General features: G+C 36.9%; 1 long non-coding RNA gene across 1 annotated transcript; it reads right to left on the reverse strand.

The window, feature by feature from the left end:
• Positions 1-134: 134 nt before the first annotated feature.
• On the reverse strand, positions 135-958 carry LOC103482203 (uncharacterized). Its single transcript, XR_536406.2, has 2 exons — positions 835-958; positions 135-462 (listed from the first exon to the last, which is right to left on the reverse strand). It is a non-coding gene; the product is annotated as an uncharacterized LOC103482203 (long non-coding RNA).
• Between the last annotated feature and the right edge of the window lie 11,902 nt (positions 959-12,860).

Consider the following 12,860-nt stretch of genomic DNA (forward strand, 5'->3'; position numbering starts at 1 on the left):
AAACTCTGAACATAGTTACTCTAACATTTAAGATTTACAGGGATGCTTGACAAACATTTCAGGTACTTAGTCGTCACTTCAAAGAACACAACTTAATGCCAAGACTGCAGTGAATGATGAACAGCATTTGTAAAAAAAAAAAAAGCTAATAATAAAATGACTTTGTATTTTTACTTAATTGCCATATTGAAATGCAATTATTGAACAAATGAAACACCAATGCACTGAGTTCTCAAAGAAGACCAAAGCCAGTCCCAACCAATTTAAGACACACCGTCATGTCAGCATACAGAGTCTGGTAGGTAGAATAATGGCTTAGAAGGCGTAAACGTTCACTGCAGGTGGATGAAGTGGGCATGTGGTTTGGTCCAGTTAACTGCACTACTTCAGGCTTCAGTTCCTGGCATGGAGCCTCCCAGCCAACCCAAAATCTCATGAGCTGGTGCAGATTGTCTGAAGATGCTAGGAAAAGTATACATTTGTTTTTTTTTTTAGATACATGGTGAGTTTCCTGTAGATGGAATCATTCATAAAGCTGACTTTGAGATATGACTTTATGTGAATGTCTTTTCCATCTAAGAAACTAATGAATATGAACGTGATATCCTTCAAAAATCATTTGAATACCTTTTGCCATGTTCACTAATCAACCTGAAAAGCTTTATCAGCTTTATCTGTGCAGTGTTGTAAGACATGATTATAAGAAAATAAATGTACTGTATTATGCTGGTATGTATTGCGCGTCTTATCATTCTCAAAATAACATAAACATTGCCCAAATGTTTAAACAGAYATTTTACCTTCTTCGAGAAACTGACKGAAAAACCCTGTCACCTGCGTAGTTTCTGCTTCCAAGACATCATCGCTGTTGTCACCGTCATCACTTTGCTTCTTCACCTGTGGCCAAATGATTGACTGCAGGACCATCTATAATTGTAGAAATAGAAATAGCTCCAAACGATCACAGAGTATCAAAAATATGATCCTTAAAAGTTCCTTGAAAAGAGAAAAAAGAAAAATATGTCAAAAACATTGTCAGTAAAATAAAAAAAGTATTTTGAAATTAGTAGGTCAGTAATGAGAAATCAAATTGAATAATGATATTTAATCTAAAATAAGTTAACAGCTGTACTTGCAAGCATATATTTTCCTCAAAATGAGTTAAAATCAAATGAAAAAACAAAGGCGGTTGTTTCTAATGTTGGTAGGTAACAGAACGACGTTTTGTACCACAAAGTAAAAAGAATGTAAATTAATATTATATGTCGAAGAAGCAGTAGTTTGGATGACGCTATAATGACCATAAATGTATTAATTTATTCATAAATGAAGTCACATGAACAACACAGTAGATGAACAGAATGGGGTTGTGGTTATAATTAATGTCGGAAGAGTTCACAGCCCCTCCTTGAAGCATACAAGGCAGCCATATTAGCTTGCTACATTAGCGGTAGCATCTCCTGGAAAATTACATCTTTTACCAGGACTGCTTGTCTCAGTCTCACCTAAGACAACAAACAAACAACCCGGAAAGTCGCTACCCATCAGTTATCTTTAAAGATTCTAGACTTGGCGCAAGTGGTAATCCTTTTTTAAATAAAACACGGGAAAATTGGGTGTGGGACAGCCAAGAGAAGGGGGTGGAGGTCTAGCAGGTAGCGATAACTAATATGCCAGCATTACATGGCGTAAGATTAACAACGGTCCAAACCCGTGTTTTAAATCAGGCATTAATATCATGTATCAAAGTTCATGCGCAAAATAAAATATACTACAGAAATATGAAAGYATAGACTCACCGTTGGGTTTGCGTTCGCCTCCATGGTCGCTAGCCTCGGTGATGCTGGTATTTCTTCAATATGACGCTTAGGTCATGTGATTGGCTGGGTGTTGAAATCTGACAACGATTGCTAATGTCTGTGACCTGANTAAGACAACAAACAAACAACCCGGAAAGTCGCTACCCATCAGTTATCTTTAAAGATTCTAGACTTGGCGCAAGTGGTAATCCTTTTTTAAATAAAACACGGGAAAATTGGGTGTGGGACAGCCAAGAGAAGGGGGTGGAGGTCTAGCAGGTAGCGATAACTAATATGCCAGCATTACATGGCGTAAGATTAACAACGGTCCAAACCCGTGTTTTAAATCAGGCATTAATATCATGTATCAAAGTTCATGCGCAAAATAAAATATACTACAGAAATATGAAAGTATAGACTCACCGTTGGGTTTGCGTTCGCCTCCATGGTCGCTAGCCTCGGTGATGCTGGTATTTCTTCAATATGACGCTTAGGTCATGTGATTGGCTGGGTGTTGAAATCTGACAACGATTGCTAATGTCTGTGACCTGAAGTAACCTTGCCATTTTTGTACAGTGAATTTTTAGATGCTGAATTTGAGACAGCGAATTTGAGCAAGTTGAATTTTTAGGACACTGAAAATATTGCATTTGAATTTTTAAAAGTTGAAATTTTTTATATGCTGAATTTTTTAACACTGAAAAAAATATATATATTGAAAATTTCATCATTTTGAAATAGGAATGTGAATTCTTTTAACAAATGAAAATTGCAAACATGTACAAATAATGACACAGAATTTTTTTTTTTAGGTCAAAATTATATTCTGAATTCATTTTGAAATTGAAAAAGTAAGCGCAAATATACAACATTCAAGTTTCAGATGCATTTTTTATTCAAATTCTGATGGCACATATTTACTTCCATACAGGTCGCATTACGTCAAAAAAATCGGAATTGGGTCACTTCAGGCTGCAGTGTGAACGCACCCTATGGGTAACATGGATAAATAAAGTTAATAGTAAACTGAACTTAGTAAGTGCTACACTCATATGTTCATTAATTCTAACTTATTTAATATGTGTTGATTGTTCTCATCTATATTGAACCACAGTAACTTAGATGGTAAAATATATTTAAAACCATTTTTTGTGACAAAGAAAGTGGTTTAATTAATTGCTGCTGGTGGTGGTGCAATGCATTGTGGGATACCTTGTTGACCAATTATATGCTCAACTTTTTTGCAAGGTCTCAACTTAAATAGATTAACTCATCAAGCATTTTTTAACCCAAAAGTTCATGTCTCTCACTGTCCATCCAGTAACTGTCCATGGATCTGGAAACTGATTACTACTGGTTAAAGTAGTTTTTTTTTTTAAAAAGTGGGAGTCATGGTCTCTTGTGGTAATGGGCTGTCATAGCTTGACATCCATCTACTAACAGCTATATTTCTGCTGACACAGTAAGCGTTGGTCTTTGTTTACAAACACTGAATGGCTCACGTTCTATCTTATAAACACAGACACTAATGTATAAAAACTGATTGGCAGAAATGATGAATACATGAACAGTACATTTTAATAATAAAGACTAGTTGAAAAACAAAACAGTGAAAAGCAACATGAACAATCATTAAAACCACTAAAATAAGGCTTAATTATTATTTCTGCAGATTAATGTGCTGTATATGTTACTGTATTTAGGCAGTAAAAAAAACTAACAATTTATGGTGGCCTACACATAAGAAAAAACCCAGTAAAATCTGATAAGTTCACCTTACTTAAAAATTATGCAAACTCATAGCCTCAAAGAAATTAAGCAAAGTAAACTTAAAATTATTGAGTAAGAAAACCTAATTTATTTTATGCAAGCAGTTCTAAATAAAGTAGTACAACAAGTGAAAAAAAATAAGTTCATGTAACTTATTTGTCAAGCATAGTGTTACTTAAATGTTTTTAATTTGAATGAGTCCTTATCCTTCCTCCCTCTCCCACTTCTTTTTTATTAAGGTTTTATTGGCTCTGTGTCCATTAATTGAGAGAAGTTTGATAGGAACGTGGGTAAGGAGAGAGGTCATCAAGTCAAGGGGCAAAGGTACTTACTAAAAGTGAATATTGACAGCAATTGTATGAAACTGATTAAAGACTATATACCAGGTCTGCATTTACAGTGTATAATATCAACATGTTTTCTGTAGGAGATTATAAAAAAGTATTTGGACGCACTATTCATTTTACTTTTTCACCACATTTTGATTTATAAACAAAAAGTAAAGACATTGACAAAAATGATGAGCAGAAATTTTCAATAAACGCTCCATTTTTCAGCACTTAGAGGATCTATTTACTCCTCAACAAGCTCACAGTGACATGACCTCTTCCTACGACAGGCAAAGTAACTATTACTGATAATACATTCACAGAACCTGCCTTCAAAAAACTCCAAATTAACCCTTTAACAAGTAAATATTTAAGACAGTGTTTAGCAGTAGGACAATCTACAACTTGGAGCTTGCATACTTTCAGGATTTTTTGCCTTCTTGTGCTTTAAGATTCTAATAAATCTGTAATTAAGATACCGACCCTGTGATGATTAGTCGATATTTCAGAACCAACCAGACGGAAGCTTTATTCTTCCTGTTGTTACCACTGCACCACTTTAAGATACTGCAACAGGCAGAAGAAACACAGAAGAGTTTCTGCTCTAGTTAAACATCTTGAGGGTGAATGATTGCCACTATGATGTAATTAGTTTGTCTCTACAACCTTTAGTTACGTGTCTGTACATCTAACACAGGACATGACTAATGAGGCAACAGCTATAGAGTCTCATGGTCACACACAACCTTCACATTATTCACTGCAGGCATCAATACAGACAGTCAATATCAGCAGTATTCATCACTGAAGTTGCGTGTGTGTATGTGTGTGTATGTGTGTGTGTGTGTGTGTCAGTGTTGTAGTACTCGAGGTCGGTCTTGGTGTCGAGACCATTTTTTGATGGTCTCGTCTCGGACTCGACCGCATTTGGTCTCAGTCTTGTCTCGGTCTCGGGCGCTGAGGACTCGGTATTTTATTTCAAGAGTGGTCAAGACCGCAAATGTGAAAATATCACTAAGCGTACAGCATACTGTCCAGTTTATTTAACATCTTTGTTTTCAGTGGATGCAAAAAGCACCAATTAAAAACCAAGCAATTACTTGTTTCTGTTACTCCCCCCGTCCCTTCCCCACCTTTCACTCGCAGGCGATGCTCTGAGACATGCGCAGTGTTTTTCTCTCAGCAGCAGATGTCTGTCTAATAGTCAGTAATAGAACAGCGCTGCATATATCATAAGAAATCAGATGGCCACAGCTAACTCAGCAGCGCTTCGCTTTCACAGACGGTGGGGACTACGTCTAACTTTTTTCGTCACTTAGAAAAGTAGCTCAAAGTTAAACATCTTGAGGGTAAGCTCCGTTGACATGATGTTAGCAAAGCTAGCTGTATAGAGACACATAAGCATTTGTGATGAAAAAAGACACTCACTGCGCTGAATTATTGTGCGGAGGTGTTGACTGACTTGTCGCAAATATGGTACAACTCTGTGAAAGTCTGCAATATAGTGACGTGACATTCAGGAACAGTCAGATTTTTCTGAAAGGCTCTTTACTTAGAAAATAGGACTGGAGTCCCACTGAGCGCTGTTGTTCTATCAGATTACCATACGCTGTCAGAATAACATACATGCACTGAGTATCATTCCTGCGCATGCGCATTAATAAGACCAACCGTCAGAGGAGTTGTCAGTTCACCATACGTAACAAGTTATGATGAAAATAAGTCATTAAATTGTTTTCAATGATAACTGTATAGATATACATTTGTTGACATGGTTTCAAAGAGTATTTAAAGCAAGATCTGGCTGCAGCTGCAGTCAACTACAACACACGCCTGTGTAAAACTCATTAAACTACTTAACTGCTAAGTCACGATGCCATACAAATGTTGATAAAGTGTATGATGATCTATGTCATGATTCTATGTTGCTGATTAAATAAAATTATATGGTAATGACTGACAGATATAGCCATGAGTACATGCTAAGCATATGGCAATCTGACAGCGTATGGCGACCTGACAGAACATCGTTCTTTGTTCTTGTAATGTTCTGCGTACACTGCAGTAGCTATGAGGATTTTATTTAATTATGTACATTGATATTTTTTTAGTTAACAAATAAACAAAACACAAGAACGAAAGAGCACGCAGAGCATGCACATTACTCTTTCATTGTTTTCGTTCAAAGTGACAGCTGTAATGTGTGCCATGGTGTCAGACTACCTGGCTTCATGTAGCGGGAGAGAGGGTGAGAACAGTCACGGTGAGCGTCTTATGGTTGGTTACTTCTTGCTTGTTGCTCCATGGTGAGGGTTCATAGTTGAGTGTTATTTACCGTCAGGGGATTGCCTCAATTGCTATGTTTAATGGTGCAAAGAGAGAATGGTGCTATGTTTAATGGTTTCGTTATCTTTTTAGGGATGGCACGAGACTACCGCGGATTGTAGCACAGAGATGGAACCAAAGCAGAACAAAGAGTTTGTTCTGCTTTTAATATTGGTCAAATTTATTAAGTATTTAATATCTAGGTGTTTTTATGGGAATATGGATCTTTTAGATCAATTTGAGAATTTCACATTTTATTGTATCACGTAGAGCGGGGCGCTCTTCTTGGTCTTGACTCGGTCTCGACTTCCCTCGGTCTTGGTCTTGACTCGGTCTCGACTTCCCTCGGTCTTGGTCTTGACTTGGTTTCGGACTCTAAAAGTCTTGGTTTTGTCTCGGGTTAGGTGGTCTTGACCACAATACTGGTGTGTGTGTGTGTGTGTGTGTGTGTGTGCGTGTAGGTGTGTGTGTGTGTGTGTGTATACGTGTGTATGTGCATGCGTGCCTGCCTGCGTGTGTGTGCGTGTGTGCGTATATGTATGTATGTATGTATCAGTGACGTGCGGTCAGGGGAAGCAGGTGAGGCAGAGCCTCGCCTGTCATCATGGAAAAATAATATAAAATCATTTATTTTGCTATTTTCACCTTGTGGTTTATACTATAAAGTACTTAGCTTAACCAATTCTGATTAGTTTTTCTTCAAAATCGCTGGCTTTTCGCATTTTCCCATTCAGCAGGGAGCTGAGCCTCACCTGGGATTGCGCAACCTCTCGCTAACTGCACTGGCTGCCATTATATGACAGCATGTTCGTCCTGTCTGTACGCCGGCAATAAAATGRCTWARAAACATTTAATATATGGACTGATTTTCCATAATTTCGCTTATGTATATAATGTACAGTGTTTTTTGTCACTAACTGTGTGTGTATCGTGTTTTGTGTGCGGAGAAGCGATCAGAAACGGCAGAGAACAGATTCGAGGTGAGGCAGGCAGTTCTATTGCCTCACCGCTGGGGGCAGTCATGAGCCCCCAGCTCATGACTGGGGGCTCATGACTGCCCCCAGTCATGTGACTCCACAACTGCAGAGTAAGAGACAGTGAGCTAACCATGGAGCTAGCCATACAGTAAATAAGTAAAGTACAGCGATATATTTGTTTTCTTCTCTCTTCCTACGTCAACATGAAAGACTACATTTCTACACTTAAACAGTTTTATAAAGTGGATTTCCAATTGAAGCAGGAGATAATAACTAAAGGAAGACCAACACCGGAGCTGAAAGTTTTACTTCAAGACAGTTTGATGATTCTCAAACGGAGTAGAAAAGACATGCCGAGGATAAACTTGGCTTTGGATGAACGGATATTTTTGTGCAGAATTAGAGGTGCATGGATTTCATTGATAAGTAAAAGTAAGACAGCAATAAGATGTTTTTGTTTAGTTTTTTAATTAAATGTCAGTTTTGTGGGCCACAGTTAATGTTTAAATAATTCAGTAAAGTAGATAATTCAGTAAAGTAATAAAGTATTTATTAATAAAACATTAAGCCTAAACATACTACAACAACAAACTAAATGTTCTGTTCTGTGTGCAAAATTCTTGAATGTTTTTTGGTGTTAAATCCTAAAACATGAAGTGGCATTATTGTCAGTTGGTACGGCAACGAGTCTGCATAGCTTGGAGAATACAGATCACTTTGCTGAGGATCATAGCACGAAATTAATACCTACATTTATAAGTTTCACTGAGTTAACATGGCTATGGATGACATGTAAAAGATTAGTCTTTTTGTCCCCTAGCATTAGTCGTTTGTCCCATGCATGCGCAAAATTTTGCAGCCTTAACATGCATGTTAGTGCCTCACCAGCAATGAACCTCACCGCACGTATGTATGTATGTGTGTGGCCTCGTATTGGATACAATGTCAATACAATTGAACAAATACTCACATTGTGGGGACCAACTGCTCTTTATTCAAATTACAAAATACTTTATTGATTAAATGTTGTTGTAACTCCTATTAATTCAAATTCTTCAGTTATGGGGCCAAAAACCCGAAGTATGTGGTTGTTTGGAAAGACAAGCAGAACAAAAATAACTCTTTCAACCCTTTCAAGTTTTCTCTGTGTTCCTATCTTCACTAATGGCCAGTATATTTGGATGATGACAGAAAGTGTGAGATTCCAGACGCAAATGAAAACATCTTCCTCTGCAGGGAGCCCAGGCATACAGATACAGTGAGGAGTTCATTTATTAGAACGTAGTTTGAAGTAAAGCCATTGCTATGGGTCTGGCCTGGAAATACTTTGGGATCCTCATAAAATCTGAATAATTAAAAAGAATATAACTAATGCAGAACATGGAGTTTAAATTCTCTATTTTAGATAAAGGGTTATGGATTTGACAATATTCCTAAATTCCCCAGACAAGTCAGGTTCTCAGCTGCTGGTTTGACTATTGACAAAATAATTTTAGTGTACAGTCATATATTGACAATAAAGCTGCTCATTTTATATATTTTGTCTTAAAAATGCAATTTTTACTTGCCTATGTTATTATTTATGAAGAATATTTATAGGATCTTGTGTACTCTGATAATTAGGTGTTGGTCAGATTTTTGCACCACCATATTTCTGTGCAGTAGTTTGTGACTGGCTGACCACAGCTACATTCAGGCTTCTGTTGATAACTTCTCCTGCGCTCTTGAGCTTGACGTGAGTGGTTGTTAGCTCTGTGTTTATTGCTTACATGATATTCGCTCACATGGACTGAAACCTTCTTGCCTACCTAGATGTAACCAAGGGAAAATCCCTGTCCTGTCCCTACAGTGCACCTACTGTACTGTGAATGTAGATGCTTATCAGTGCTGATCAGGAGTGAGGCGTTGTTACCATTATAATATAACCTTAACGTAATAACTGGCTTACAGTACATTTCACATTTTAAAAAATGAAAGTTTAGTAACATTGAAAATATGTTATATCAAGATATGTGGAAGTTCTGTGTTTTAGTATATCCTGTTTAGACACATTTAGAAAGATAATAAATTCACTTACAGCGTAAGAAAAGACATTTAAGTTCAAGACTAGCAGTTTCCACAGATACCTTTAAAATATGCCTGCTGAGTAACTAGACTAAGGTTATTTTGCTGCCACAAGTTTATCACCAGAGATTATGCAGTTATTTCCTTCTCTGTCTAATTGTCACAGTCATCAAAGCAAAACCCACAGTGGATACACTTTGCTTTTAGCCCACATATTTTTTCTGCGTGGGAGTGCAACAACCACAGTGTGTGTTTGCACATAAATATGTTTTTAATATGTGTGAGTGGCACTGAGAGAGGCAGCAAGTGAGGAACAAAATGAGAACATAACATGGTTTAGATTAAAGTTTACCATCTTTAATCAGCAAATGAACAAACAGCCTTTGCTGCCTCCACAGACACAGTTCCAGAACACTGAAAGGCTTACTAAGGACTTTTAGTGCCCTATATCTGATGTCATGTAACATCATCATCTTCTCATCAATGGGGTGCAGATCAAATCACAGCATCTAAATAATAGTTGTAAAACCAGACTGTTGGATAAGGTGACCTGTAAAAGTGAGTGCCAACAGTTCTTAAGGCAGCAGGGGAATCCTTGATTTAAAACAAGGTTTAACCAAAGTCTTTAGCATATTGTCTTATCAGTCAATCAAGTTTATTTGTACACTGTGTGCACAATTATTAGACAAGTTTTAATTTTGGCCATATCAACATTTTTATGCATATTTTCCAACTCCAAGCTGTATAAACTTGAATGCTTATTGAATGTAGACATATCACCTGATGTATATTTGTTTAATGAGGGAGAGGAGGGCGTAAGGAGATCAACATATATATCAAGGTCTGCATAGTTATTGTCTTCAAGTAAAATGGGCCAAAAAAGAGATTTAAGAGACTAAGTGAAAAATTTTAAAAAGTCTTTCAGAGCGATGCAGTCTTGAAATTGCTAAGATATTTGGGGTTGATCACAAAAGCATCAAATGTTTTTCTGCAAATCGTCAACAGGGTCATACAAAACATATTGAGAAAAAAATACATAAATTAACTGCCAAAGACTAGAGAAGAATCAAACATGACACTACCAGGAACCTATTATCTTCAAGTGTTGTCATATTCCAGAACTTCAACCTACCTGTTCCACAAGTACAAGATGCTCAGAGACATGGCCAAGGCAAGGAAGGATGAAACCTGACAACCACTGAACAAGACTCATAAGTTGAAACATCAAAACTGGGCCAAGAAAAATCTGAAGACAGGTCTTTCAAACGTTTTATGGACTGATCAGATGAAAGTGACTCTTGATGGACGAGATGGATGGGCCTGTGGCTGGATCAGGGATGGGCACAGAGCTCCACTTCACATCAGACACCAGCAAGGTGGAGGCAGATAGTGGTATGGACTGCTATTATTAAATATGAACTAGTTGGACCGTTTTGGGTTGAAGATGGACTCAAAAAGTACTCCAAAAACTACCAGTTTTTAGAAGACACTTTCTTCAAGCAGTTGTTCAAGAAAAAGTCTTATGACTGTTATTGAAAAGAAGGGTGGATATATTGGTGACTGATTTATTTTTTAAATGTCAGAAATGTTTATTTGTCAATGTTTATTCGTCAATGTTGAGTTGTATGTTTATTATTCTCATTCTAACAGGTGAGATGGTAAAATGTTCATTTTTAATTCAATTGCATAATAATTTTGCACAGTAATAGTTTCCCAATAATCTTGCACACATAGACATTGTCTTAAGAAAGCCAAAATCTCACTTTTACTTTCTTAACTATTCAGGTTTGAGATGTTGTTAGCATTTTGGATTGACCGAGAGCAAAAAGTAAAACTTGAATAATAACAGTGTATAGTACAATCCAGCAATAAGGCTGCAAAGTGCTTCACATCATAAAAACACAAAAAATCAAAGTTGTAAAAAAACACCACAATGTCAATAATTGAGAAAACTAGTGACCATTTTACATGTTGTCAAAATTGAAATATGTTGGTTGTTTTTGTAAAATTTGTTATTTTACAAAAACAACTCTAACCAGGTGGGTTTTTAGTCTGGAATTAAATGAACTCTTTGTTTCAGCTGTTTTCAGATTTGTGATACATAGAAACTGAATGCTGCTTTTTCATGTCTGGTTCTGGATGCAGAATCAGAACCAGAAGGCCTGAGAGATCTGGACAGTTGATACAACAGCAGCAGATCTTTAATATGTTGTGGTGGTTACATGTTCAGTGATTTATAAACTAGCAACATTATTTTAAAGTTTATTCTCTGAGCTACAAGAGACATTAAAATTGTGGTGATGTGTTCTGACTTCCTAGTTTTAGTGAGAATGTTTACCTTAGTCTTAGTACAATCGCCTAGTACTTATTATTTTGTACCATTGCATTTTGTATTAAACAGCTTTTGTGCATTTTTAATTTAAACTCTCCTTGTCTTCTTACTCAAAGATCAAACACTTTAGATTAATGTTATCTAGAAACTAAAACCAGGAAGTAGATTTCCGCAATTCAATACAGTTTGTTTTTTCATTGCAAATTTACAACAAATGTTTCTTCAAGGCAACTTTACAAAAACATCCTGTTTAGATACAGAACTACAGTAATTTGAGCATGATAATGAATCTCATAGGTTCATAATAAAGGAACATCTAACATGAATTCCAGGCTTAAGCTGTCCTGAGAAACTCTCATGTTCATTCTGCAAGATTTTGTTTACTTGTAATCTTTGAAAACATACAAAAATTACTCTTTTGTGACAGCACTCTTTTCATGACTACATTTCACAAAATGTATTTGTAAACTGTTTTTGTGGAGTGTGGAATGCCAGCCATTCCCTCGGGAGGCCCTGTGGGGGGTACTCCGGGAGTATGGGGTTTGGGGTGCTGTCAGGTCGCTGTATGACCGGTGTCAGAATCTGGTCCGCATTGCCGGCAGTAAGTCGGACTCGTTTCCGGTGAGAGTTGGACTCCCCCAAGGCTGCCCTTTGTCACCGATTCTGTTCATTACTTTCATGGACAGAATTTCTAGGCGCAGCCGAGGTGTTGAGGGGATCCGTTTTGGTGGCCGTCAGTGGTGGAGAAAGTACTCAAAACATTTACTTAAGTAAAAGTACAAATACACAGTCAAAAATGTACTTAAGTAAAAGTCAAAGTACCACATTAACATTTTACTTAAGTAAAAGTAAAAAAGTCCTGGCTTTTAAAAATACTTAAGTATTAAAAGTAAAAGTACTCGCTGAATGCATCACCTAATCGCTAATATCATTAAGTGTGCCGATCGTATTTAATTTTAATACATCAGAAATTTGCCATTTTAATTAACACTACCACAGATTAAACATGTTCTTATTGTGTTTATTCTCTGTAACAGTTTAGACTTGGATATGTGATTCTATGAATCATAATTTCAGGGATGGAAACATTTTGTCTCCTGTCCTAACATAGCATGAACTTCATTAGTGACATTTATTTAGAAAGAAATCCAACTGAAAGGGGATGTAAAGAAGGTGTGGGCGGGGTGGAGGACATGCAACCAAGGAGCCATGTAGCAGAGTTGTAGTCAAGACCACCGAACCCAAGACCAGCGCCCCGCGCTAA

Source organism: Poecilia reticulata, linkage group LG19 (assembly GCF_000633615.1).
Source record: "Poecilia reticulata strain Guanapo linkage group LG19, Guppy_female_1.0+MT, whole genome shotgun sequence".
Classification (NCBI taxonomy): domain Eukaryota; kingdom Metazoa; phylum Chordata; class Actinopteri; order Cyprinodontiformes; family Poeciliidae; genus Poecilia; species Poecilia reticulata.